This window comes from Aquarana catesbeiana, linkage group LG11 (assembly GCF_042186555.1).
Source record: "Aquarana catesbeiana isolate 2022-GZ linkage group LG11, ASM4218655v1, whole genome shotgun sequence".
Taxonomy (NCBI): Eukaryota; Metazoa; Chordata; class Amphibia; order Anura; family Ranidae; genus Aquarana; species Aquarana catesbeiana.
In genome coordinates, this window is record NC_133334.1 from 185,913,260 (window position 1) to 185,939,677 (window position 26,418).

General features: G+C 49.4%; 1 pseudogene; it reads left to right on the forward strand.

Annotated features, from left to right (window-relative positions):
- Window positions 1-1,453: 1,453 nt before the first annotated feature.
- Window positions 1,454-2,663, forward strand: LOC141111728 (ammonium transporter Rh type A pseudogene; annotated as a pseudogene).
- The last annotated feature ends 23,755 nt before the right edge of the window (window positions 2,664-26,418 follow it).

Below are 26,418 nucleotides of genomic sequence, written 5' to 3' on the forward strand. Positions count from 1 at the left end.
GGCTCTATCATTTCGTGCTCTATCATCTCTGGCACTATTATCTCTAAGTGTATCATCTCTTGCTCTATCATCCATAGCTCTATCTTCTTTTCACTCTATCATCTCTAAATATATCATCTCTAACTCTAATCACCTCTAACTCTATCATTTCTATCATATCAAGCTCTATCATCTCTGGCTCCTATCATCACTATCTCTATCCTTTCTATCATCTCTATAAGCTCTATCATCTCTATCATGTCTAGCTCTATCGTCTCTAGCTCTATAATCTTTGGCTCTATCATCATATCCTAGATCTATCATCTCTAACTCTATCATCTTTTAGCTCTATCATATTTAGCTCTATCAACTTAGAGCTTAGATATGAAGGAGCTAGAGATGATAGGGATAGGGAAGATAGAGCTAGAGATGATAGAAATAGATATGATAAGGATAGAGATGACAGAGCAAGAGATGACAGAGCTTAGTGGAGATAGAGCTAGAGATTATAGTATGCTAGAGCTACAAATGAGATGATACACCTAGAGCTGATACAGCTAGAGAGGATAGAGTTAAGGAAGAGAGCTAGAGTTGACAAAGCTATGGATGATAGCGCTACAGACGATAGAGATAATATACATGGATAATCTCTAATCCGCTTAATCTCTCTAGATATATATATAAATATAATTCCCTATCTCTCTATCTCTATTTTTCTATGTCGATCTAGGTCTATTTCTATTAAGCTCTAATCTGTCTGTCTCTTTTCCCTATCTCTTCGATAGTGATATAGACCTAGAGCTATAGTTATGGAGATAGAGAGATATAAATTAAGTTAGAGAGATTGAGAAAGATAGAAGCATATAGCTAGACAGACAAAAAGTAAGAAATGGAGAGCTATCTCCGTATTTCCCTCTTTTAACTCTACTTGTATATCTAGCTCTATCTGTAATTCTAGCTCTCTCTCTCTTTTTTTTTTCTCTAGCTTTACCTGTATCTATAGTTCTCCCTTTATCTCTAGCTCGTCCAGTATCTCTGTATCTCTCTTTGTCTTATCTCCTTATGTCTCTCGATCTTTCTGTAATCTCTATATCTCTATCTTTCTAACTATCCAGCTCTCTATTTCTATCCCCATTCTATAATCTCTAGTTCTGTCATCTCTAGCTCTATAATATCTAACTCAAAATCTCTAGCTCTATCATCTCTACCTCTATTATTTCTTATTCTATCCTCTCTGGCTCTATCATCTCTAGCTCTTACATCTCTAACCCTATAATCTCTATTATCTCTCGCTCTATAGAGCTGGTTATTGTTGGTGTGCCAGCACCTGCAGATGCTACAGTATGAAGTAGCACTTCAGATCTAGATCTAATTTTCGGACTAGACCCTCCTTGAATGTGCCATATCTTGCCAGCTACATTCATGATGCATCCATCATCGGAGAAGACTGCAGCAGGTTGACCTCTAGCTTTTTCAGGTTTTTCAAGATGTCCACGTGATGATCTTTGTGGGCTTCGGCTTCTTGATGACATTTTTGAAAAGATATGGTTTCAGCAGTGTTGGATTCAACTTACTGATTGCAGCCTTTGGTCTCCAGAGGGGAACCTTGATGCTTTTGGCACTTACATGATGGAAAAATTGAGCTTGGTATCAAAAGCATGATTAATGCCGACTTCAGCACGGCAACTGTTTTAATTTCCTTTGGAGCAGTTCTGGGGAAAACAAGTCCTCTGCAGATTTTGATAATGGCAGTAATAGAAGTCTTCGTCTTCGCATGTAATGAGCATCTTGTTGTTAGTATTTTGAATGCCACCGACGTTGGAGCATCCATGACCATCCACACTTTTGGAGCATACTTTGGTTTGGCTGCATCAGCTGTCCTTTATCGCCCGTGTCTGATGAAGGGCCTTGATAACGAAGGTCTACCTCTCAGATCTGTTTGCCATGATTGGGAATCTGTTTTTGTGGATGTTCTGGCCAAGCTTCAATTCAGCCATTACCAACCCTGGAGCAGAGCAGGAAATGGCCGTAATTAACACTTACTTCTCATTAGCTGCCTGTGTCCTGACTGCCTATGCCTTCTCCAGCTTCTCCAACACAAAGGGAAGTTTGATATGGTCCACATTCAGAATGCCACCCTGGCCGGAGGTGTTGCTGTAGGCACCTGTGCTGATCTGAATATTGGCCCATTTGGGGCTATGATAATTGGTTTTATTGCTGGCATCAATGCAGTGGCAACAACACCAGCGACACCTCCCAGAGTTCCCGGCAAGCCATGCAAATTGTGCACATCACAAGTGTCTTGGATCCTCAGCTTGGAAGCGAATATTGGCGTTAAGTACTTTTTACTTTTTACTTTTTACTTTTTACAAGACACTTGTGTGCACAATTTGCATGGCTTGCCGGGAACTCTGGGAGGTGTCGCTGGTGTTGTTGCCACTGCATTGGGAGCCGCCAAGTCTGAGTATACACCATTCATACAAGGAGCTGCTTTGGCTGCAACTACTGGCATGGCTGTGGTTGGAGGTGTTATCACAGGGTTTATCTTGAAACTACCTTTCTGGGGACAGCCACCTGAACAGAGCTGCTATGATGACACAGTTTACTGGGAAGTTCCTCTAGAAGAAGAAGAACATGACAACCACTATCAAGGCGAACACGGGAACATCAAAATGGAAGCATAGAAAGGACAAGCCAGCCTGTACTTTTTCTGATCAAACTATTCCTTTAACTTACAAAAAATTAATTATGTCTACTTTATGTCTAACTATCTATTACAGTAAAGAAAGACATAATTTTAAAAGACCACTAAATCTATTTAGGATCTTAGATGAAGTGAAAAGAGTAAAGAGTAAACTGAATATTGCCTTTATCTTATTCTGACTATGTGTAGTTCTTCTTGTAGAGAATAAACTTTGTAGTGTTCCGGCCTCCAAGGTGGGGGTTGGAAGATGGGGACTTTCAGTGTGCCACAAATATATAAAAAAAAACCCCTTAAAAATAAACTTCATTTTTACATTGAAATTTGAAGAAAATCCACGTCAATTCTATTGTCTGACTTCGGTAATACGGTGGAGTTGAGGATCAATTGTTGTGGATTTTATTTCGATGTAGAAAAGGTTGTGTTTATATATATGTATATATATGTATATATATATATATATACACGATATATATATGTATATGTGTATTTTGGTACGCTGGGGGTCCCTATTTTTCTACCCCATTTTCTGGAGGTTGTAACACTATGAAGTTTAAATCTCTGTATTTTTGAGATAGCCATGTATGCAATCCGTAGGATGGTTCCACCTAGGAGATATTAGAAAAATTCCCCTTCATGTAGCTCCCGTGCAATCAACATGTGGCTAATCAATTTAAAAGTCTATGACCTATTAAAATAGAATTATGCCTTAAAAGTAAGCTGTAATCCTTGATGTCACCAGCAGACGCTGCTGCAGAAAATATTTGATACTGCACCCTCTGGTCTTTGCAAAATTTGGTACACCAGGCAGATGATTCTCTTCAATAGAAAACTGTATTTTCCTTTTGGAAGTATAAAAAAAGGGGATAAATAAGTGTCAAACAGAAAGAAGGGCTACCAGTCCAAATATAGTACCTCCTCTTCAATGCTGTCTACCTTCTAGGTTGGGCATAGAAGATATTAAGCTGCATGTAAATACCAAGTGTTTAAAAGTTTCAAATATTTCATCATCTGTGATGCTAAATGAAAACCTGTATGTTAAATTAACTGATTTCAAATTTTTTGTAATGTAAAACATTCATATATTGCAGTGTCAGCTGTGAAACAGTAACTGTGGCTGATTTACAGTTTGCCAAAGTTCATTGTTAACAATAACAAGTTAAGATTTAACTTTTTGGAGAAATGTAAGAGACGGGGCAGTTTATACATTGCAACATCAACTGTGAAACAACATAATGGATGATTTAACAAGACATAACAATTCGTTTTAGGTTTTGAAATGCTATGTTTTATTTTTACAGAAAGTCTGCTATTGAACAATTGTCTTATCCCTCATTGAACCAGACAACAGTTGTGCAGGAAATGGCTCCTTTTCAGGCTTAATGCCACCATGCTCATTAGCTGGGTGGTACACAAAGAGGAAGAGAATGAAGGAGAGTGAAATGTTGGGTCATTTTTTTAATGTACCAAACTATGCCTTTTATCATTTGTACCAAACCTTTTACCCTTTGTACCAAACTATGCCTCTTGCTTCCTACACCAAACTATGCCCTATGCCCCTTATTCCTCTTCAAAAAACTATGTATTTTACCATATGCATCAACCTATGCCTTTTACCCCATGCACAAAGGATATGCCTTTACCCCACGTTCAAACTATTGGTTTTTACCCAATGCAGTAACCTATGCCTTTACCCCATGTACCAAGACATCAGAGTACCATCAGCAGCCCCCTTTCATCAAAGCCCCATAAGCAGCTGCCTTACATCAGAGTCCCATCAGCAGCCCCTTCCATCAGAGTCCCATCAGCAGCCCCTTACATCAGAGTCCATTCTGCAGCCCCTTACATCAGAGCCCAATCAGCAGCCCTTTAATCAGAAAGTCCCATCACCAGCGCCTTACGTCAGAGTGTCCAATTACCAGCCCCTTACATCAGAGTCCCATGAGCAGCCCTTACATCCGAGTGTCCGATCAACAGCCCCCTATATCAGAGTCCCATCAGCAGGCCCTTACATCAGAATCCCAAAAGCAGCCTCCTTACATCAGGGTCCCATTAACAGCCCCCTAACATCAGAGTCCCATCAGCAGCCCCTAAGATCAGAGTGTCTTATCACCAGCCCCTTACATCAGCGTCCTATCAACAGCCCCCTATATCAGAGTCATATCAGCAGCCCCCTTACATCAGGGTTCCATCAACAGCCCCCTTATATGAGAGTCCCATCATGAGCCCCTTACATCAGAGTCACATCAGCAGCCCCCTTACATCAGAGTCCCATCAACAGCCCCTTACATCATGGTCCCATCAGCAGCCCCTTACATCAGAGTACAATCAGCAGCCCCCTTCCATCAGAGATCCATCACCAGTCCCCTTACATCATTGTCCCTTCAGCAGCCCCTTACATCAGAGTCTCATCAGAAGCCAGAATCAGTCCCTTCAGCAGCCCCTAAGATTAGAGTCCAATCAGATGCTTCAAACATCGGAGATCAATCAGCAGCCCCTTTAGAGTCCCATCACAGCCCCTTAAATCAGAATCCCATCACCAGCCCCTTACATCAGAGTGCTATCAGGAGCCCCTTACATCAGAGTCCCATCAGCAGCCCCTTACATCAGAGTTCATTCAGCAGCCCCTTAAATCAGAGTCCAATCTGCAGATCCTTACATAGGAGTCCCATCACCAGCCACCTTACATCAGAGTCCCATCTGTATCCTCTTACATCAGAGTCCCATCAGCAGCTCCTAACATCAGAGTCCCATCAGCAACCCCTTACATCAGAGTCCCCTCAGCAGCCCCTTATATCCGAGTATCCCATCACCAGCCCCTTTCATCAGCGTCCCATCAACAGCCCCTACATCAGATTTTCATCAACAGCCCCCTTACATCAGGGTCCCATCAACAGCCCCCTTACATTAGAGACCCATGAGCAGCCCCTTACATCAGATTCCCATCAGCAGCCCTTAACATCAGAGTCCCATCAGCAACCCCTTACATCAGAGTCCCATCAGCAGCCCCTTATATCCGAGTATCCCATCACCAGCCCCTTTCATCAGCGTCCCATCAACAGCCCCTACATCAGAGTCTCATCAACAGCCCCCTTACATCAGGGTCCCATCAACAGGCCCTTACATTAGAGTCCCATGAGCAGCCCCTTACATCAGAGTCCCATCAGCAGCCCCCTAAAGAGTCCCATCAGCAGCCCCTTTACATCAGGCTCCTATCAGCAGCCCCCTTACATCAAGGTCCCATCAGCAGCCCCCTTGCATCAAATTCCCATAAGCAGCTGCCTTACATCAGAGTCCCATCAGCAGCCCCTTACATCAGAGTCCCATCAGCAGCCCCTTAGATCAGAGTCTCATCAGAAGCCCCTTACAGAGACCCATCAGCAACCCCTTACATCAGAGTCCCATCACCAGCCCCCTTACATCAGAGTCCCATCTGTACCTTCTTACATCAGAGTCTCATCAGAAGCCCCTTACAGCAGAGACCCATCAGCAACCCCTTACATCAGAGTCCCATCAGCAGCCCCCTTACATCAAAGTCCCATAAGCAGCTGCCTTACATCAGAGTCCCATCATAAACCTCTTACATCAGAGCCCCATCAGCAGCACCCTTACATCAAAGTCCCATAAGCAGCTGCCTTACATCAGAGTCCCATCAGCAGCCACTTACATCAGAGTTCATTCAGCAGCCCCTTAAATCAGAGTCCAATCAGCAGCACCTTAAATAAGAGTCCCATCACCAGCCCCCTTACATCAGAGTCCCATCTGTATCTTCTTACATCAGAGTCTCATCAGAAGCCCATTACAGCAGAGACCCATCAGCAACCCCTTACATCAGAGTCCCATCAGCAGCCCCCTTACATCAAAGTCCCATAAGCAGCTGCCTTACATCAGAGTCTCATCAGAAGCCCCTTACATCAGAGTTCATTCAGCAGCCCCTTAAATCAGAGTCCAATCAATAGCACCTTAAATAAGAGTCCCATCACCAGCCCCCTTACATCAGAGTCCCATCTGTATCTTCTTACATCAGAGTCTCATCAGAAGCCCATTACAGCAGAGACCCATCAGCAACCCCTTACATCAGAGTCCCATCAGCAGCCCCCTTACATCAAAGTCCCATAAGCAGCTGCCTTACATCAGAGTCTCATCAGAAGCCCCTTACATCAGAGACCCATCAGCAGCACCCTTACATCAAAGTCCCATAAGAAGCTGCCTTACATCAGAGTCCCATCAGCAGCCCCTTACATCAGAGTTCATTCAGAAGCCCCTTAAATCAGAGTCCAATCAGCAGCCCCTTACATAAGAGTCCCATCACCAGCCCCCTTACATCAGAGTCCCATCTGTATCTTCTTACATCAGAGTCTCATCAGAAGCCCCTTACATCAGAGACCCATCAGCAACCCCTTACATCAGAGTCCAATCATTAACCACTTACATCAGAGTCCCATCAGCTGCACCCTTACATCAAAGTCCCATCAGCAGCCCCTTAAATCAGAGTCCAATCAGCAGCTCCTTTCATCAGAGTCCCATCAGCAGCCCCGAGTGTCCCATCACCAGCCCCTTTCATCAGCGTCCCATCAACAGCCCCTACATCAGAGTCTCATCAACAGCCCCCTTACAACAGGGTCCCATCAACAGCCCCCTTACATTAGAGTCCCATGAGCAGCCCCTTACATCAGATTCCTATCAGCAGCCCCTTACATCAGAGTCCCATCAGCAGCCCCCTAAAGAGTCCCATCAGCAGCCCCTTTACATCAGGCTCCCATCAACAGCCCCCTTACATCAAGGTCCCATCAGCAGCCCCTAACATCAGAGTCCCATCAGCAGCCCCTTACATCAGAGTCCCATCAGGAACCCCTTACATCAAAGTCCCATCAGAAACCCCTAACATCAGAGTCCCATCACCAGCCCCTTACATCTGAATCCCATCAGCAGCCCCTTACAGAGTATCCCATCACCAGCGCCTTACATCAGAGTCCCATCAGCAGCCCCCTTACATCAAAGTCCCATAAGCAGCTGCCTTACATCAGAGTCCCATCAGCAGCCCCTTACATCAGAGTCCCATCAGCAGCCCCTTAGATCAGAGTCTCATCAGAAGCCCCTTACATCAGAGACTCATCAGCAACCCCTTACATCGGACTCCCATCATAAACCTCTTACATCAGAGTCCCATCAGCAGCCCCTTACATCAGAGTCCCTTCAGCAGCCCCTTACATCATAGTCCCATCACCAGCCCCTTACATCAGAGTCCCATCAGCAGCCCCTTACATCATAGTCCCATCACCAGCCCCTTACATCAGAGTCCAATCAACAGCCCCTAACTTTAGAGTCCCTTCAGCAGCCCCTTACATCAGATTGCCATCAGCAGCCCCTAACATCAGAGTCCCATCATTAGCCCCTAAGATTAGAGACCAATCAGATGCTTCAAACATCGGAGTTCAATCAGCAGCCCCTTCAGAGTCCCATCACCAGCCCCTTACATCAGAATCCCATCACCGGCTCCTTACATCAGAGTGCTATCAGGAGCCCCTTACATCAGAGGCCCATCAGCAGCCCCTTACATCAGAGTTCATTCAGCAGCCCCTTAAATCAGAGTCCAATCTGCAGATCCTTACATAAGAGTCCCATCACCAGCCACCTTACATCAGAGTCCCATCTGTATCCTCTTACATCAGAGTCCCATCAGCAGCCCCTAACATCAGAGTCCCATCAGCAACCCCTTACATCAGAGTCCCATCAGCAGCCCCTTATATCCGAGTTATCCCATCACCAGCCCCTTTCATCAGCGTCCCATCAACAGCCCCTACATCAGAGTCTCATCAACAGCCCCCTTACATCAGGGTCCCATCAACAGCCCCCTTACATTAGAGTCCCATGAGCAGCCCCTTACATCAGATTCCCATCAGCAGCCCCTTACATCAGAGTCCCATCAGCAGCCCCCTAAAGAGTCCCATCAGCAGCCCCTTTACATCAGGCTCCCATCAGCAGCCCCCTTACATCAAGGTCCCATCAGCAGCCCCTAACATCAGAGTCCCATCAGCAGCCACCTTACATCAAAGTCCCATAAGCAGCTGCCTTACATCAGAGTCTAATCAGAAGCCCCTTACATCAGAGACCCATCAGCAACCCCTTACATCAGAGTCCCATCATAAACCTCTTACATCAGAGTCCCATCAGCAGCACCCTTACATCAAAGTCCCATAAGCAGCTGCCTTACATCAGAGTCCCATCAGCAGCCCCTTACATCAGAGTTCATTCAGAAGCCCCTTAAATCAGAGTCCAATCAGCAGCCCCTTACATAAGAGTCCCATCACCAGCCCCCTTACATCAGAGTCCCATCTGTATCTTCTTACATCAGAGTCTCATCAGAAGCCCCTTACATCAGAGACCCATCAGCAACCCCTTACATCAGAGTCCAATCATTAACCTCTTACATCAGAGTCCCATCAGCTGCACCCTTACATCAAAGTCCCATCAGCAGCCCCTTAAATCAGAGTCCAATCAGCAGCTCCTTTCATCAGAGTCCCATCAGCAGCCCCGAGTGTCCCATCACCAGCCCCTTTCATCAGCGTCCCATCAACAGCCCCTACATCAGAGTCTCATCAACAGCCCCCTTACATCAGGGTCCCATCAACAGCCCCCTTACATTAGAGTCCCATGAGCAGCCCCTTACATCAGATTCCCATCAGCAGCCCCTTACATCAGAGTCCCATCAGCAGCCCCCTAAAGAGTCCCATCAGCAGCCCCTTTACATCAGGCTCCCATCAGCAGCCCCCTTACATCAAGGTCCCATCAGCAGCCCCTAACATCAGAGTCCCATCAGCAACCCTTTACATCAGAGTCCCATCAGCAACCCCTTACATCAAAGTCCCATCAGAAACCCCTTACATCAGAGTCCCATCACCAGCCCCTTACATCTGAATCCCATCAGCAGCCCCTTACAGAGTTTCCCATCACCAGCGCCTTACATAAGAGTCCCATCAGCAGCCCCCTTGCATCAAATTCCCATAAGCAGCTGCCTTACATCAGAGTCCCATCAGCAGCCCCTTACATCAGAGTCCCATCAGCAGCCCCTTAGATCAGAGTCTCATCAGAAGCCCCTTACATCAGAGACCCATCAGCAACCCCTTACATCAGAGTCCCATCTGTACCTTCTTACATCAGAGTCTCATCAGAAGCCCCTTACAGCAGAGACCCATCAGCAACCCCTTACATCAGAGTCCCATCAGCAGCCCCCTTACATCAAAGTCCCATAAGCAGCTGCCTTACATCAGAGTCTCATCAGAAGCCCCTTACATCAGAGTTCATTCAGCAGCCCCTTAAATCAGAGTCCAATCAATAGCACCTTAAATAAGAGTCCCATCACCAGCCCCCTTACATCAGAGTCCCATCTGTATCTTCTTACATCAGAGTCTCATCAGAAGCCCCTTACAGCAGAGACCCATCAGCAACCCCTTACATCAGAGTCCCATCAGCAGCCACCTTACATCAAAGTCCCATAAGCAGCTGCCTTACATCAGAGTCTCATCAGAAGCCCCTTACATCAGAGACCCATCAGCAACCCCTTACATCAGAGTCCCATCATAAACCTCTTACATCAGAGTCCCATCAGCAGCACCCTTACATCAAAGTCCCATAAGCAGCTGCCTTACATAAGAGTCCCATCACCAGCCCCCTTACATCAGAGTCCCATCTGTATCTTCTTACATCAGAGTCTCATCAGAAGCCCCTTACATCAGAGACCCATCAGCAACCCCTTACATCAGAGTCCAATCATTAACCTCTTACATCAGAGTCCCATCAGCTGCACCCTTACATCAAAGTCCCATCAGCAGCCCCTTAAATCAGAGTCCAATCAGCAGCTCCTTTCATCAGAGTCCCATCAGCAGCCCCGAGTGTCCCATCACCAGCCCCTTTCATCAGCGTCCCATCAACAGCCCCTACATCAGAGTCTCATCAACAGCGCCCTTACAACAGGGTCCCATCAACAGCCCCCTTACATTAGAGTCCCATGAGCAGCCCCTTACATCAGATTCCTATCAGCAGCCCCTTACATCAGAGTCCCATCAGCAGCCCCCTAAAGAGTCCCATCAGCAGCCCCTTTACATCAGGCTCCCATCAACAGCCCCCTTACATCAAGGTCCCATCAGCAGCCCCTAACATCAGAGTCCCATCAGCAGCCCCTTACATCAGAGTCCCATCAGGAACCCCTTACATCAAAGTCCCATCAGAAACCCCTTACATCAGAGTCCCATCACCAGCCCCTTACATCTGAATCCCATCAGCAGCCCCTTACAGAGTATCCCATCACCAGCGCCTTACATCAGAGTCCCATCAGCAGCCCCCTTACATCAAAGTCCCATAAGCAGCTGCCTTACATCAGAGTCCCATCAGCAGCCACTTACATCAGAGTCCCATCAGCAGCCCCTTAGATCAGAGTCTCATCAGAAGCCCCTTACATCAGAGACTCATCAGCAACCCCTTACATCGGAGTCCCATCATAAACCTCTTACATCAGAGTCCCATCAGCAGCCCCTTACATCAGAGTCCCATCAGCAGCCCCTTACATCATAGTCCCATCACCAGCCCCTTACATCAGAGTCCCATCAGCAGCCCCTTACATCATAGTCCCATCACCAGCCCCTTACATCAGAGTGCAATCAACAGCCCCTAACTTTAGAGTCCCTTCAGCAGCCCCTTACATCAGATTGCCATCAGCAGCCCCTAACATCAGAGTCCCAACATTAGCCCCTAAGATTAGAGTCCAATCAGATGCTTCAAACATCGGAGTTCAATCAGCAGCCCCTTCAGAGTCCCATCACCAGCCCCTTACATCAGAATCCCATCACCGGCCCCTTACATCAGAGTGCTATCAGGAGCCCCTTACATCAGAGGCCCATCAGCAGCCCCTTACATCAGAGTTCATTCAGCAGCCCCTTAAATCAGAGTCCAATCTGCAGATCCTTACATAAGAGTCCCATCACCAGCCACCTTACATCAGAGTCCCATCTGTATCCTCTTACATCAGAGTCCCATCAGCAGCCCCTAACATCAGAGTCCTTTCAGCAACCCCTTACATCAGAGTCCCATCAGCAGCCCCTTATATCCGAGTATCCCATCACCAGGCCCTTTCATCAGCGTCCCATCAACAGCCCAAACATCAGAGTCTCATCAACAGCCCCCTTACATCAGGGTCCCATCAACAGCCCCCTTACATTAGAGTCCCATCAGCAGCCCCTTTACATCAGGCTCCCATCAGCAGCCCCCTTACATCAAGGTCCCATCAGCAGCCCCTAACATCAGAGTCCCATCAGCAGCCCCTTACATCAGAGTCCCATCAGGAACCCCTTACATCAAAGTCCCATCAGAAACCCCTTACATCAGAGTCCCATCACCAGCCCCTTACATCTGAATCCCATCAGCAGCCCCTTACAGAGTATCCCATCACCAGCGCCTTACATCAGAGTCCCATCAGCAGCCCCCTTACATCAAAGTCCCATAAGCAGCTGCCTTACATCAGAGTCCCATCAGCAGCCACTTACATCAGAGTCCCATCAGCGGCCCCTTAGATCAGAGTCTCATCAGAAGCCCCTTACATCAGAGACTCATCAGCAACCCCTTACATCGGAGTCCCATCATAAACCTCTTACATCAGAGTCCCATCAGCAGCCCCTTACATCAGAGTCCCATCAGCAGCCCCTTACATCATAGTCCCATCACCAGCCCCTTACATCAGAGTCCCATCAGCAGCCCCTTACATCATAGTCCCATCACCAGCCCCTTACATCAGAGTCCAATCAACAGCCCCTAACTTTAGAGTCCCTTCAGCAGCCCCTTACATCAGATTGCCATCAGCAGCCCCTAACATCAGAGTCCCAACATTAGCCCCTAAGATTAGAGTCCAATCAGATGCTTCAAACATCGGAGTTCAATCAGCAGCACCTTCAGAGTCCCATCACCAGCCCCTTACATCAGAATCCCATCACCGGCCCCTTACATCAGAGTGCTATCAGTAGCCCCTTACATCAGAGGCCCATCAGCAGCCCCTTACATCAGAGTTCATTCAGCAGCCCCTTAAATCAGAGTCCAATCTGCAGATCCTTACATAAGAGTCCCATCACCAGCCACCTTACATCAGAGTCCCATCTGTATCCTTTTACATCAGAGTCCCATCAGCAGCCCCTAACATCAGAGTCCTTTCAGCAACCCCTTACATCAGAGTCCCATCAGCAGCCCCTTATATCCGAGTATCCCATCACCAGCCCCTTTCATCAGCGTCCCATCAACAGCCCAAACATCAGAGTCTCATCAACAGCCCAAACATCAGAGTCTCATCAACAGCCCCCTTACATCAGGGTCCCATCAACAGCCCCCTTACATTAGAGTCCCATGAGCAGCCCCTTACATCAGATTCCCATCAGCAGCCCCCTAAAGAGTCCCATCAGCAACCCCTTTACATCAGGCTCCCATCAGCAGCCCCCTTACATCAAGGTCCCATCAGCAGCCCCTAACATCAGAGTCCCATCAGCAGCCCCTTACATCAGAGTCCCATCAGCAACCCCTTACATCAAAGTCCCATCAGAAACCCCTTACATCAGAGTCCCATCACCAGCCCCTTACATCTGAATCCCATCAGCAGCCCCTTACAGAGTTTCCCATCACCAGCGCCTTACATAAGAGTCCCATCAGCAGCCCCCTTACATCAAATTCCCATAAGCAGCTGCCTTACATCAGAGTCCCATCAGCAGCCCCTTACATCAGAGTCCCATCAGCAGCCCCTTAGATCAGAGTCTCATCAGAAGCCCCTTACATCAGAGACCCATCAGCAACCCCTTACATCAGAGTCCCATCATAAACCTCTTACATCAGAGTCCCATAAGCAGCACCCTTACATCAAAGTCCCATAAGCAGCTGCCTTACATCAGAGTCCCATCAGCAGCCCCTTACATCAGAGTTCATTCAGCAGCCACTTAAATCAGAGTCCAATCAGCAGCACCTTAAATAAGAGTCCCATCACCAGCCCCCTTACATCAGAGTCCCATCTGTATCTTCTTACATCAGAGTCTCATCAGAAGCCCCTTACAGCAGAGACCCATCAGCAACCCCTTACATCAGAGTCCCATCAGCAGCCCCCTTACATCAAAGTCCCATAAGCAGCTGCCTTACATCAGAGTCTCATCAGAAGCCCCTTACATCAGAGACCCATCAGCAACCCCTTACATCAGAGTCCCATCATAAACCTCTTACATCAGAGTCCCATCAGCAGCACCCTTACATCAAAGTCCCATAAGCAGCTGCCTTACATCAGAGTCCCATCAGCAGCCCCTTACATCATAGTCCCATCACCAGCCCCTTACATCAGAGTCCAATCAACAGCCCCTAACTTTAGAGTCCCATCAGCAGCCCCTTACATCAGAGTCCCATCAGCAGCCCTTTACATCCAAGTCCCGTCACCAGCCCTTTACATCCAAGTCCCATCACCAGCCCCCTTAAATCAGAGTCCCATCAGCAGCCCCTAACATCAGGGTCCCATCAGCAGCCCCCTAATTCAGAGTCCCATCAGAAGCCCCTTACATCAGAGTCCCATCAGCAACCCCTTACATCAGAGTCCCATCAGTAACTCCCATCAATGATCCCATTGTATCAGAGTCCCATCACCAGTCCCTTACATCTGAATCCCATCAGCAGCCCCTTAAAGAGTGTCCCATCACCAGCCCCTTACATTAGAAACCCATCAGCAGCCCCTTACATCAGAGTCCCATCAGCAGCCCCCTTATATCAAAGTCCCATAAGCAGCTGCCTTACATCAGAGTCCCATCAGCAGCCCCTTACATCAGAGTCCCATCAGCAGCCCCTAACATCAGAGTCCCATCAGCAGCCCTTACATCAGAGTCCCAACAGAAGCCCCTTACATCAGAGTCCATTTAGCAGCCCCTTACATCAGAAACTCCCATCATCAGCCCCGTACATCAGAGTGTCCCATCATCAGCCCCTTACATCAGTGTTCCATCAGCAGCCCCCTACATCAGAATCCCATCAGCAGTCCCCCTACATCAGGGTCCAATTAACAGCCCCCGAACATCAGAGTCCCGTCAGCAGCCCCCTAAAAGACTCTGATCCCATCAGCAGCCCTTAAGATCAGAGTGTCTTATCACCAGCCCCTTACATCAGAGTCCAATCAGAAGCCCCATTCATCAGAGTCCTATCATCAGCCCCCTTACATCAGGGTTCCATGAACAGCCCCCTTATATGAGGGTCCCATCATTTGCCCCTTTCATCAGAGGCACATCAGCAGCCCCCATATATCAGAGTCCCATCAACAGCCCCCTACACCAGAGTCCCATCAGCAGCCCCCTTACTTCATGGTCCCATCAGCAGCCCCTTACATCAGAGTACAATCAGCAGACCCTTACATCAGAGTCCCATCACCAGTCCCCTTACATCAGAGTCCCATCAGCAGCCCCTTACATCAGAGTCCCATCAGCAACCCTTTACTAATGTACCCCTTACATCAGAGTGTCCAATCACCATCCCCTTACATAAGAGTATCCCATCACCAGCCCCTTACATCAGAGTGTCCCATCACCAGCCTCTTACATCAGAGTCCCATCAGGAGCCACTTAAATCAGAGTCCAATCAGCAGATGATGACGCAAAGTCCCGTCAGCAGCCCTCTTACATCAGAGTCCCATTACCAGCTCCTTACATCAGAGTCCCATCAGCAGCCCCTTACATCAGAGTCCAATCAGCAGCCCCTTACATCAGAGTCCCATCAGCAGCCCCTTACATAAGAGTGTCCCAACACAAACCCCTTACATTAGAGTGTCCCATCACCAGCCCCTTACATCAGAGTGTCCAATCACAATCTCCTTACATCAGAGTATCCCCCCACCAGCCTCTTACATCAGAGTGTCCCATCACCAGCCTCTTACATCAGAGTCTCATCAGGAGCCACTTAAATCAGAGTCCAATCAGCAGATCATAACAGCAGAGTCCCATCAGCAGCCCCTTACATCCGAGTGTCCCAACACAAACCCCTTATATCACAGTGTCCTATCACCAGCCCCTTATATCAGAGTGTCCCATCACCAGCCCCTTATATCAGAGTGCCATCAGGAGACCCTTACATCAGAGTCCCATCAGCAGCAACTTCAAAGTCTCATCACCAGCCCCCCTACATCAGGGTCCCATCAACAGCCCCTAACATTAGAGTCCCATTAGCAGCCCCTTACATCTGAGTCCCATCACCAGCCCCTTACATCAGAGTCCCATCAACAGCCCCCTTACATCAAAGTCCAATCACCAGCCCCCTTATAAAAGAGTCCCATCAGCATCCCCTTACATCAGAGTCCCATCAGCAGCCCCTTACAGAGTCTCATCATCAGGCCCCTAACATCAGAGGCCCATCAGCAGCCCCTAAGATCAGATTCCAATCAGCAGCCCCTTCAGAGTCCCATCACCAGCCCCTTACATCAGAGTCCCATCAGCATCCTCTTACATCAGAGTCCCATTTGCAGCCCCTTACAGAGTCTCATCACCAGCCCCTTACTTCAGAGTCCCATCACCTGCCCCTTACATCAGAGTCCTATCAGGAGCCACTATACATCAGAGTCCCATCAGCATACCTTTACATCAGAGTCCCATCAGCCTACCCTTACATAGAGTCCCATCACCAGCCCCCTTACATTAGAGTCCCATCAGCAGCCCCTTACTTCAGAGTCCCACCATCAGCCCCTTACATCAAAGTCCCATCACAAGCCCCCTTACATCAAAGCCACATCAACAGTCCCTTATATCAAAGTCCCATCAGCAGCCCCGAACATCAGAGGCCCATCAGCAGCCCCTAAGATCAGAGTCCCATCAGCAGCCCCTAACATCTGAGTCCCATCAGCAGCCCCTTACATCAGAGTCCCATCACCAGCCCCTTACATCACAGTCCAATCAACAGCCCCTAACTTTAGAGTCCCATCAGCAGCCCCTTACATCAGAGTCCCATCAGCAGCCCTTTACATCCAAGTCCCATCACCAGCCCTTTACATCCAAGTCCCATCCCCAGCCCCCTTAAATCAGAGTCCCATCAGCAGCCCCTAACATCAGGGTCCCATCAGCAGCCCTTTAATTCAGAGTCCCATCAGAAGCCCCTTACATCAGAGTCCCATCAGCAACCCCTTACATCAGAGTCCCATCAGCAGCCCCTAAAGTCAGAGGCCCATCAGCAGCCCCTAAGATCAGAGTCCAATCAGCAGCCCCTTCAATGTCTCATCACCAGCCCCTTACTTCAGAGTCCCATCACCAGCCCCTTACATCAGAGTCCAATCAACAGCCCCTAACTTTAGAGTCCCATCAGCAGCCCCTTGCATCAGAGTCCCATCAGCAGCCCTTTACATCCAAGTCCCATCATGAGCCCTTTACATCCAAGTCCCATCACCAGCCCCCTTACATCAGAGTCCCATCACCTGCCCCTTACATCAGAGTCCTATCAGGAGCCCCTTACATCAGAGTCCCATCAGCATCCCCTTACATCAGAGTCCAATCAGCAGCCCCTTACAGAGTCTCATCACCAGCCCCCTTACATCAGAGTCCCATCAGCAGCCCCTTACTTCAGAGTCCCACCACCAGCCCCTTACATCAGTGTCCCATCACAAGCCCCCTTACATCAGAGCCACATCAACAGTCCATTATATCAGAGTCCCATCAGCAGCCCCTAACATCTGAGTCCCATCAGCAGCCGCTTACATCAGAGTCCCATCACCAGCCCCTTACATCAGAGTCCAATCAACAGCCCCTAACTTTATAGTCCCATCAGCAGCCCCTTACATCAGAGTCCCATCAGCAGCCCTTTACATCCAAGTCCCATCACCAGCCCTTTACATCCAAGTCCCATCCCCAGCCCCCTTAAATCAGAGTCCCATCAGCAGCCCCTAACATCAGGGTCCCATCAGCAGCCCTTTAATTCAGAGTCCCATCAGAAGCCCCTTACATCAGAGTCCCATCAGCAACCCCTTACATCAGAGTCCCATCAGTAACTCCCATCAATGATCCCATTGTATCAGAGTCCCATCACCAGTCCCTTAAATCTGAATCCCATCAGCAGCCCCTTACAGAGTGTCCCATCACCAGCCCCTTACATTAGAAAACCATCAGCAGCCCCTTACATCAGAGTCCCATCAGCAGCCCCCTTATATCAAAGTCTCATAAGCAGCTGCCTTACATCAGAGTCCCATCAGCAGCCCTTACATTAGAGTCTCAACAGAAGCCCCTTACATCAGAGTCCATTCAGCAGCCCCTTACATCAGAAACTCCCATCATCAGCCCCTTACATCAGAGTGTCCCATCATCAGCCCCGTACATCAGAGTGTCCCATCATCAGCCCCTTACATCAGTGTTCCATCAGCAGCCCCCTACATCAGAATCCCATCAGCAGTCCCCCTACATCAGGGTCTCATTAACAGCCCCCTAACATCAGAGTCCCATCAGCAGCCCCTAAGATCAGAGTGTATTATCACCAGGCCCTTACATCAGAGTCCAATCAGAAGCCCCATTCATCAGAGTCTCATCAGCAGCCCCCTTACATCAGGGTTCCATGAACAGCCCCCTTATATGAGGGTCCCATCATTTGCCCCTTTCATCAGAGGCACATCAGCAGCCCCTTACATTAGAGTGTCCCATCACCAGCCCCTTACATCAGAGTCCCATCAACAGCCCCTAACATCAGAGTCCCATTACCAGCCCCCATCCATCAAAGTCCCATCAGCAGCCCCCTTACTTCAGTGTCCCATCAACAGCCCCCTTACATCATGGTCCCATCAGCAGCCCCTTACATCAGAGTACAATCAGCAGCATCCTTACATCAGAGTCCCATCACCAGTCCCCTTACATCAGAGTCCCATCAGCAACCCCTTACATCTGAGTCCCATCAGCAACCCCTTATATAAGAGTCCCATCAGCAGCCCCTTACATTAGAGTGTCCCATCACCAGACCCCTACATCAGGGTCCCATCATCAGCCCCTTACATCAGTGTTCCATCAGCAGCCCCCTACATCAGAATCCCATCAGCAGTCCCCCTACATCAGGGTCCCATTAACAGCCCCCTAACATCAGAGTCCCATCAGCAGCCCCTAAGATCAGAGTGTATTATCACCAGGCCCTTACATCAGAGTCCAATCAGAAGCCCCATTCATCAGAGTCTCATCAGCAGCCCCCTTACATCAGGGTTCCATGAACAGCCCCCTTATATGAGGGTCCCATCATTTGCCCCTTTCATCAGAGGCACATCAGCAGCCCCTTACATTAGAGTGTCCCATCACCAGCCCCTTACATCAGAGTCCCATCAACAGCCCCTAACATCAGAGTCCCATTACCAGCCCCCATCCATCAAAGTCCCATCAGCAGCCCCCTTACTTCAGTGTCCCATCAACAGCCCCCTTACATCATGGTCCCATCAGCAGCCCCTTACATCAGAGTACAATCAGCAGCATCCTTACATCAGAGTCCCATCACCAGTCCCCTTACATCAGAGTCCCATCAGCAACCCCTTACATCTGAGTCCCATCAGCAACCCCTTATATAAGAGTCCCATCAGCAGCCCCTTACATTAGAGTGTCCCATCACCAGACCCCTACATCAGGGTCCCATTAACAGCCCCCTAACATCAGAGTCCCATCAGCAGCCCCTAAGATCAAAGTGTATTATCACCAGGCCCTTACATCAGAGTCCAATCAGAAGCCCCATTCTTCAGAGTCTCATCAGCAGCCCCCTTACATCAGGGTTCCATGAACAGCCCCCTTATATGAGGGTCCCATCATTTGCCCCTTTCATCAGAGGCACATCAGCAGCCCCCTTACATCAGAGTCCCATCAACAGCCCCCTACATCAGAGTCCCATCAGCAGCCCCCTTACTTCAGTGTCCCATCAACAGCCCCCTTACATCATGGTCCCATCAGCAGCCCCTTACATCAGAGTACAATCAGCAGCATCCTTACATCAGAGTCCCATCACCAGTCCCCTTACATCAGAGTCCCATCAGCAACCCCTTACATCAGAGTCCCATCAGCAACCCCTTATATAAGAGTCCCATCAGCAGCCCCTTACATTAGAGTGTCCCATCACCAGCCCCTTACATCAGAGTCCCATCAACAGCCCCTAACATCAGAGTCCCATTACCACCCCCTATACATCAAAGTCCAATCACCAGCCCCCTTACATTAGAGTCCCTTCAGCAGCCCCTTACATTAGAGTCCCATCAGCAGCCCCTAACATCAGAGGCCCATCAGCAGCCCCTAAGATCAGAGTCCAATCAGCAGCCCCTTCCGAGTCCCATCACCAGCCCCTTACATCAGAGTCCCATCACCTGGCCCTTACATCAGAGTTCTATCAGGAGCCCCTTACATCAGAGTCCCATCAGCATCTCCTTACATCAGAGTCCCATCAGCAGCCCCTTACTTTAGAGTCCCACCATCAGCCCCTTACATCAAAGTCCCATCACAAGCCCCCTTACATCAGAGCCACATCAACAGTCCCTTATATCAGAGTCCTATCAACAGCCCCTAACATCAAAGTCCCATCAACAGCCCCTAACATCAGAGTCCCATTACCAGCCCCCTTACATCAAAGTCCAATCAGCAGCCCCCTTCCATTAGAGTCCCATCAGCAGCCCCTTACATTAGAGTCCCATCAGCAGCCCCTAAAGTCAGAGGCCCATCAGCAGCCCCTAAGATCAGATTCCAATCAGCAGCCCCTTAAGAGTCCCATCACCAGCCCCTTACATCAGAGTCCCATCACCTGCCCCTTACATCAGAGTCCTATCAGGAGCCCCTTACATCAGAGTCCCATCAGCATCCCCTTACATCAGAGTCCAATCAGCAGCCCCTTACAGAGTCTCATTACCAGCCCCCTTACATCAGAGTCCCATCAGCATCCTCTTACATCAGAGTCCCATCAGCAGCCCCTTACAGAGTTTCATCACCAGCCCCCTTACATCAGAGTCCAAACAGCATCCCCTTACTTCAGAGTCCCACCACCAGCCCCTTACATCAACGTCCCATCGCAAGCCCCTTTACATCAGAGCCACATCAACAGTCCCTTATATCAGAGTCCTATCAACAGCCCCTAACATCAAAGTCCCATCAACAGCCCCTAACATCAGAGTCCCATTACCAGCCCCCTTACATCAAAGTCCAATCAGCAGCCCCCTTCCATTAGAGTCCCATCAGCAGCCCCTTACATTAGAGTCCCATCAGCAGCCCCTAAAGTCAGAGGCCCATCAGCAGCCCCTAAGATCAGATTCCAATCAGCAGCCCCTTAAGAGTCCCATCACCAGCCCCTTACATCAGAGTCCCATCACCTGCCCCTTACATCAGAGTCCTATCAGGAGCCCCTTACATCAGAGTCCCATCAGCATCCCCTTACATCAGAGTCCAATCAGCAGCCCCTTACAGAGTCTCATTACCAGCCCCCTTACATCAGAGTCCCATCAGCATCCTCTTACATCAGAGTCCCATCAGCAGCCCCTTACAGAGTTTCATCACCAGCCCCCTTACATCAGAGTCCAAACAGCATCCCCTTACTTCAGAGTCCCACCACCAGCCCCTTACATCAACGTCCCATCGCAAGCCCCTTTACATCAGAGCCACATCAACAGTCCCTTATATCAGAGTCCCATCACCAGCCCCTTACATCAGAGTCCAATCAACAGCCCCTAACTTAAGAGTCCCATTACCAGCCCCCTTACATCAAAGTCCAATCAGCAGCCCCCTTACATTAGAGTCCCATCAGCAGCCCCTTACATTAGAGTCCCTTCAGCAGCCCCTAACATCTGAGTCCCATCAGCAGCCCCTAAGATCAGATTCCAATCAGCAGCCCCTTCAGAGTCCCATCACCTGCCCCTTACAACAGAGTCCTATCAGGAACCCCTTACATCAGAGTCCCATCAGCATCCCCTTACATCAGAGTCCCATCAGCAGCCCCTTACAGAGTCTCATCACCAGCCCCCTTACATCAGAGTCCCATCAGCAGCCCCTTTCTTCAGAGTCCCACCAGCAGCCCCTTACATCAAAGTCCCATCACAAGCCCCCTTACATCAGAGCCACATCAACAGTCCCTTATATCAGAGTCCTATCAACAGCCCCTAACATCAAAGTCCCATCAACAGCCCCTAACATCAGAGTCCCATTACCAGCCCCCTTACATCAAAGTCCAATCAGCAGCCCCCTTACATTAGAGTCCCATCAGCAGCCCCTTACATTAGAGTCCCATCAGCAGCCCCTTTCTTCAGAGTCCCACCAGCAGCCCCTTACATCAAAGTCCCATCACAAGCCACCTTACATCAGAGCCACATCAACAGTCCCTTATATCAGAGTCCTATCAACAGCCCCTAACATCAAAGTCCCATCAACAGCCCCTAACATCAGAGTCCCATTACCAGCCCCCTTACATCAAAGTCCAATCAGCAGCCCCCTTACATTAGAGTCCCATCAGCAGCCCCTTACATTAGAGTCCCATCAGCAGCCCCTAAAGTCAGAGGCCCATCAGCAGCCCCTAAGATCAGAGTCCAATCAGCTGCCCCTTCAATGTCTCATCACCAGCCCCTTACTTCAGAGTCCCATCACCAGCCCCTTACATCAGAGTCCAATCAACAGCCCCTAACTTTAGAGTCCCATCAGCAGCCCCTTGCATCAGAGTCCCATCAGCAGCCCTTTACATCCAAGTCCCATCATGAGCCCTTTACATCCAAGTCCCATCACCAGCCCCCTTACATTAGAGTCCCATCAGCAGCCCCTAACATCAGAGTCCCATCAGCAGCCCCTAACATCAGAGTCCCATCAGCAGCCCCTTGCTTCAAAGTCCCATCAGAAGCCCCTTACATCAGAGTCCCATCAGCAACCCCTTACATCAGAGTCCCATCAGTAACCCCTTACATCAGATTCCGATTAACCAGCCCCTTACATCTGAATCCCATCAGCAGCCCCATTATATCAAAGTCCCATAAGCAGCTGCCTTACATCAGAGCCCCATCAGCAGCCCCTTACATCAGAGTCCCATCAGCAGCCCCTTACATCAGAGTCCCATCAGCAGCCCCTTACATCAGAGTCTCAACAGAAGACCCTTTCATTAGAGTCCCATCAGCAACCCCTTACATCAGAGTCCCATCATTAACCTCTTACATCAGAGTCCATTCAGCAGCCCCTTACATCAGAAACTCATCACCAGACCCTTACTTCAGAGTCCCATCACCTGCCCCTTTCATCAGAGTCCTATCAGGAGCCCCTTACATCAGAGTCCCATCAGCATACCCTTACATCAGAGTCCCATCAGCATACCCTTACATCAGAGTCCCATCACCAGCCCCCTTACATCAGAGTCCCATCAGCAGCCCCTTACTTCAGAGTCCCACCATCAGCCCCTTACATCAAAGTCCCATCACAAGCCCCCTTACATCAGAGCCACATCAACAGTCCCTTATATCAAAGTCCCATCAGCAGCCCCTAAGATCAGATTCCAATCAGCAGCCCCTTCAGAGTCCCATCACCAGCCCCTTACATCAGAGTCCCATCAGTAACCCCTTACATCAGATTCCGATTAACCAGCCCCTTACATCTGAATCCCATCAGCAGCCCCCTTATATCAAAGTCCCATAAGCAGCTGCCTTACATCAGAGCCCCATCAGCAGCCCCTTACATCAGAGTCCCATCAGCAGCCCCTTACATCAGAGTCCCATCAGCAGCCCTTACATCAGAGTCTCAACAGAAGCCCCTTTCATCAGAGTCCCATCAGCAACCCCTTACATCAGAGTCCCATCATTAACCTCTTACATCAGAGTCCCATCAGCAGCCCCTAACATCAGAGGCCCATCAGCAGCCCCTAAGATCAGAGTCCAATCAGCAGCCCCTTCCGAGTCCCATCACCAGCCCCTTACATCAGAGTCCCATCACCTGCCCCTTACATCAGAGTCCTATCAGGAGCCCCTTACATCAGAGTCCCATCAGCATCTCCTTACATCAGAGTCCCATCAGCAGCCCCTTACTTTAGAGTCCCACCATCAGCCCCTTACATCAAACTCCCATCACAAGCCCCCTTACATCAGAGCCACATCAACAGTCCCTTATATCAGAGTTCCATCAGCAGCCCCTAACATCTGAGTCCCAACAGTAGCCCCTTACATCAGAGTCCCATCAGCAGCCCCTTTCTTCAGAGTCCCACCAGCAGCCCCTTACATCAAAGTCCCATCACAAGCCCCCTTACATCAGAGCCACATCAACAGTCCCTTATATCAGAGTCCTATCAACAGCCCCTAACATCAAAGTCCCATCAACAGCCCCTAACATCAGAGTCCCATTACCAGCCCCCTTACATCAAAGTCCAATCAGCAGCCCCCTTACATTAGAGTCCCATCAGCAGCCCCTTACATTAGAGTCCCATCAGCAGCCCCTAAAGTCAGAGGCCCATCAGTGGCCCCTAAGATCAGAGTCCAAATAGCAGCCCCTTCAGAGTCTCATCACCAGCCCCTTACTTCAGAGTCCCATCACCTGCCCCTTACATCAGAGTCCTATCAGGAGCCCCTTACATCAGAGTCCCATCAGCATACCCTTACATCAGAGTCCCATCAGCATACCCTTACATCAGAGTCCCATCACCAGCCCCCTTACATCAGAGTCCCATCAGCACCCCCTTACTTCAGAGTCCCACCATCAGCCCCTTACATCAAAGTCCCATTACAAGCCCCCTTACATCAGAGCCACATCAACAGTCCCTTATATCAAAGTCCCATCAGCACTCCTGAACATCAGAGGCCCATCAGCAGCCCCTAAAATCAGATTCCAATCAGCAGCCCCTTAAGAGTCCCATCACCAGCCCCTTACATCAGAGTCCCATCAGCATACCCTTACATCAGAGTCCCATCACCAGCCCCCTTACATCAGAGTCCCATCAGCACCCCCTTACTTCAGAGTCCCACCATCAGCCCCTTACATCAAAGTCCCATTACAAGCCCCCTTACATCAGAGCCACATCAACAGTCCCTTATATCAAAGTCCCATCAGCACTCCTGAACATCAGAGGCCCATCAGCAGCCCCTAAAATCAGATTCCAATCAGCAGCCCCTTAAGAGTCCCATCACCAGCCCCTTACATCAGAGTCCCATCACCTGCCCCTTACATCAGAGTCCTATCAGGAGCCCCTTACATCAGAGTCCCATCAGCATCCCCTTACATCAGAGTCCAATCAGCAGCCCCTTACAGAGTCTCATCACCAGCCCCCTTACATCAGAGTCCCATCAGCAGCCCCTTACTTCAGAGTCCCACCACCAGCCTCTTACATCAGTGTCCCATCACAAGCCCCCTTACATCAGAGCCACATCAACAGTCCATTATATCAGAGTCCCATCAGCAGCCCCTAACAGCTGAGTCCCATCAGCAGCCCCTTACATCAGAGTCCCATCACCAGCCCCTTACATCAGAGTCCAATCAACAGCCCCTAACTTTAGAGTCCCATCAGCAGCCCCTTACATCAGAGTCCCATCAGCAGCCCTTTACATCCAAGTCCCATCACCAGCCCTTTACATCCAAGTCCCATCCCCAGCCCCCTTAAATCAGAGTCCCATCAGCAGCCCCTAACATCAGGGTCCCATCAGCAGCCCTTTAATTCAGAGTCCCATCAGAAGCCCCTTACATCAGAGTCCCATCAGCAACCCCTTACATCAGAGTCCCATCAGTAACTCCCATCAATGATCCCATTGTATCAGAGTCCCATCACCAGTCCCTTACATCTGAATCCCATCAGCAGCCCCTTACAGAGTGTCCCATCACCAGCCCCTTACATTAGAAACCCATCAGCAGCCCCTTACATCAGAGTCCCATCAGCAGCCCCCTTATATCAAAGTCTCATAAGCAGCTGCCTTACATCAGAGTCCCATCAGCAGCCCCTTACATCAGAGTCCCATCAGCAGACCCTTACATCAGAGTCCCATCAGCAGCCCTTACATCAGAGTCTCAACAGAAGCCCCTTACATCAGAGTCCATTCAGCAGCCCCTTACATCAGAAACTCCCATCATCAGCCCCTTACATCAGAGTGTCCCATCATCAGCCCCGTACATCAGAGTGTCCCATCATCAGCCCCTTACATCAGTGTTCCATCAGCAGCTCCCTACATCAGAATCCCATCAGCAGTCCCCCTACGTCAGGGTCCCATTAACAGCCCCCTAACATCAGAGTCCCATCAGCAGCCCCTAAGATCAGAGTGTATTATCACCAGGCCCTTATATCAGAGTCCAATCAGAAGCCCCATTCATCAGAGTCTCATCAGCAGCCCCCTTACATCAGGGTTCCATGAACAGCCCCCTTATATGAGGGTCCCATCATTTGCCCCTTTCATCAGAGGCACATCAGCAGCCCCTTACATCAGAGTCCCATCAACAGCCCTTAACATCAGAGTCCCATTACCAGCCCCCATCCATCAAAGTCCCATCAGCAGCCCCCTTACTTCAGTGTCCCATCAACAGCCCCCTTACATCATGGTCCCATCAGCAGCCCCTTACATCAGAGTACAATCAGCAGCATCCTTACATCAGAGTCCCATCACCAGTCCCCTTACATCTGAGTCCCATCAGCAACCCCTTATATAAGAGTCCCATCAGCAGCCCCTTACATTAGAGTGTCCCATCACCAGCCCCCTACATCAGGGTCCCATTAACAGCCCCCTAACATCAGAGTCCCATCAGCAGCCCCTAAGATCAAAGTGTATTATC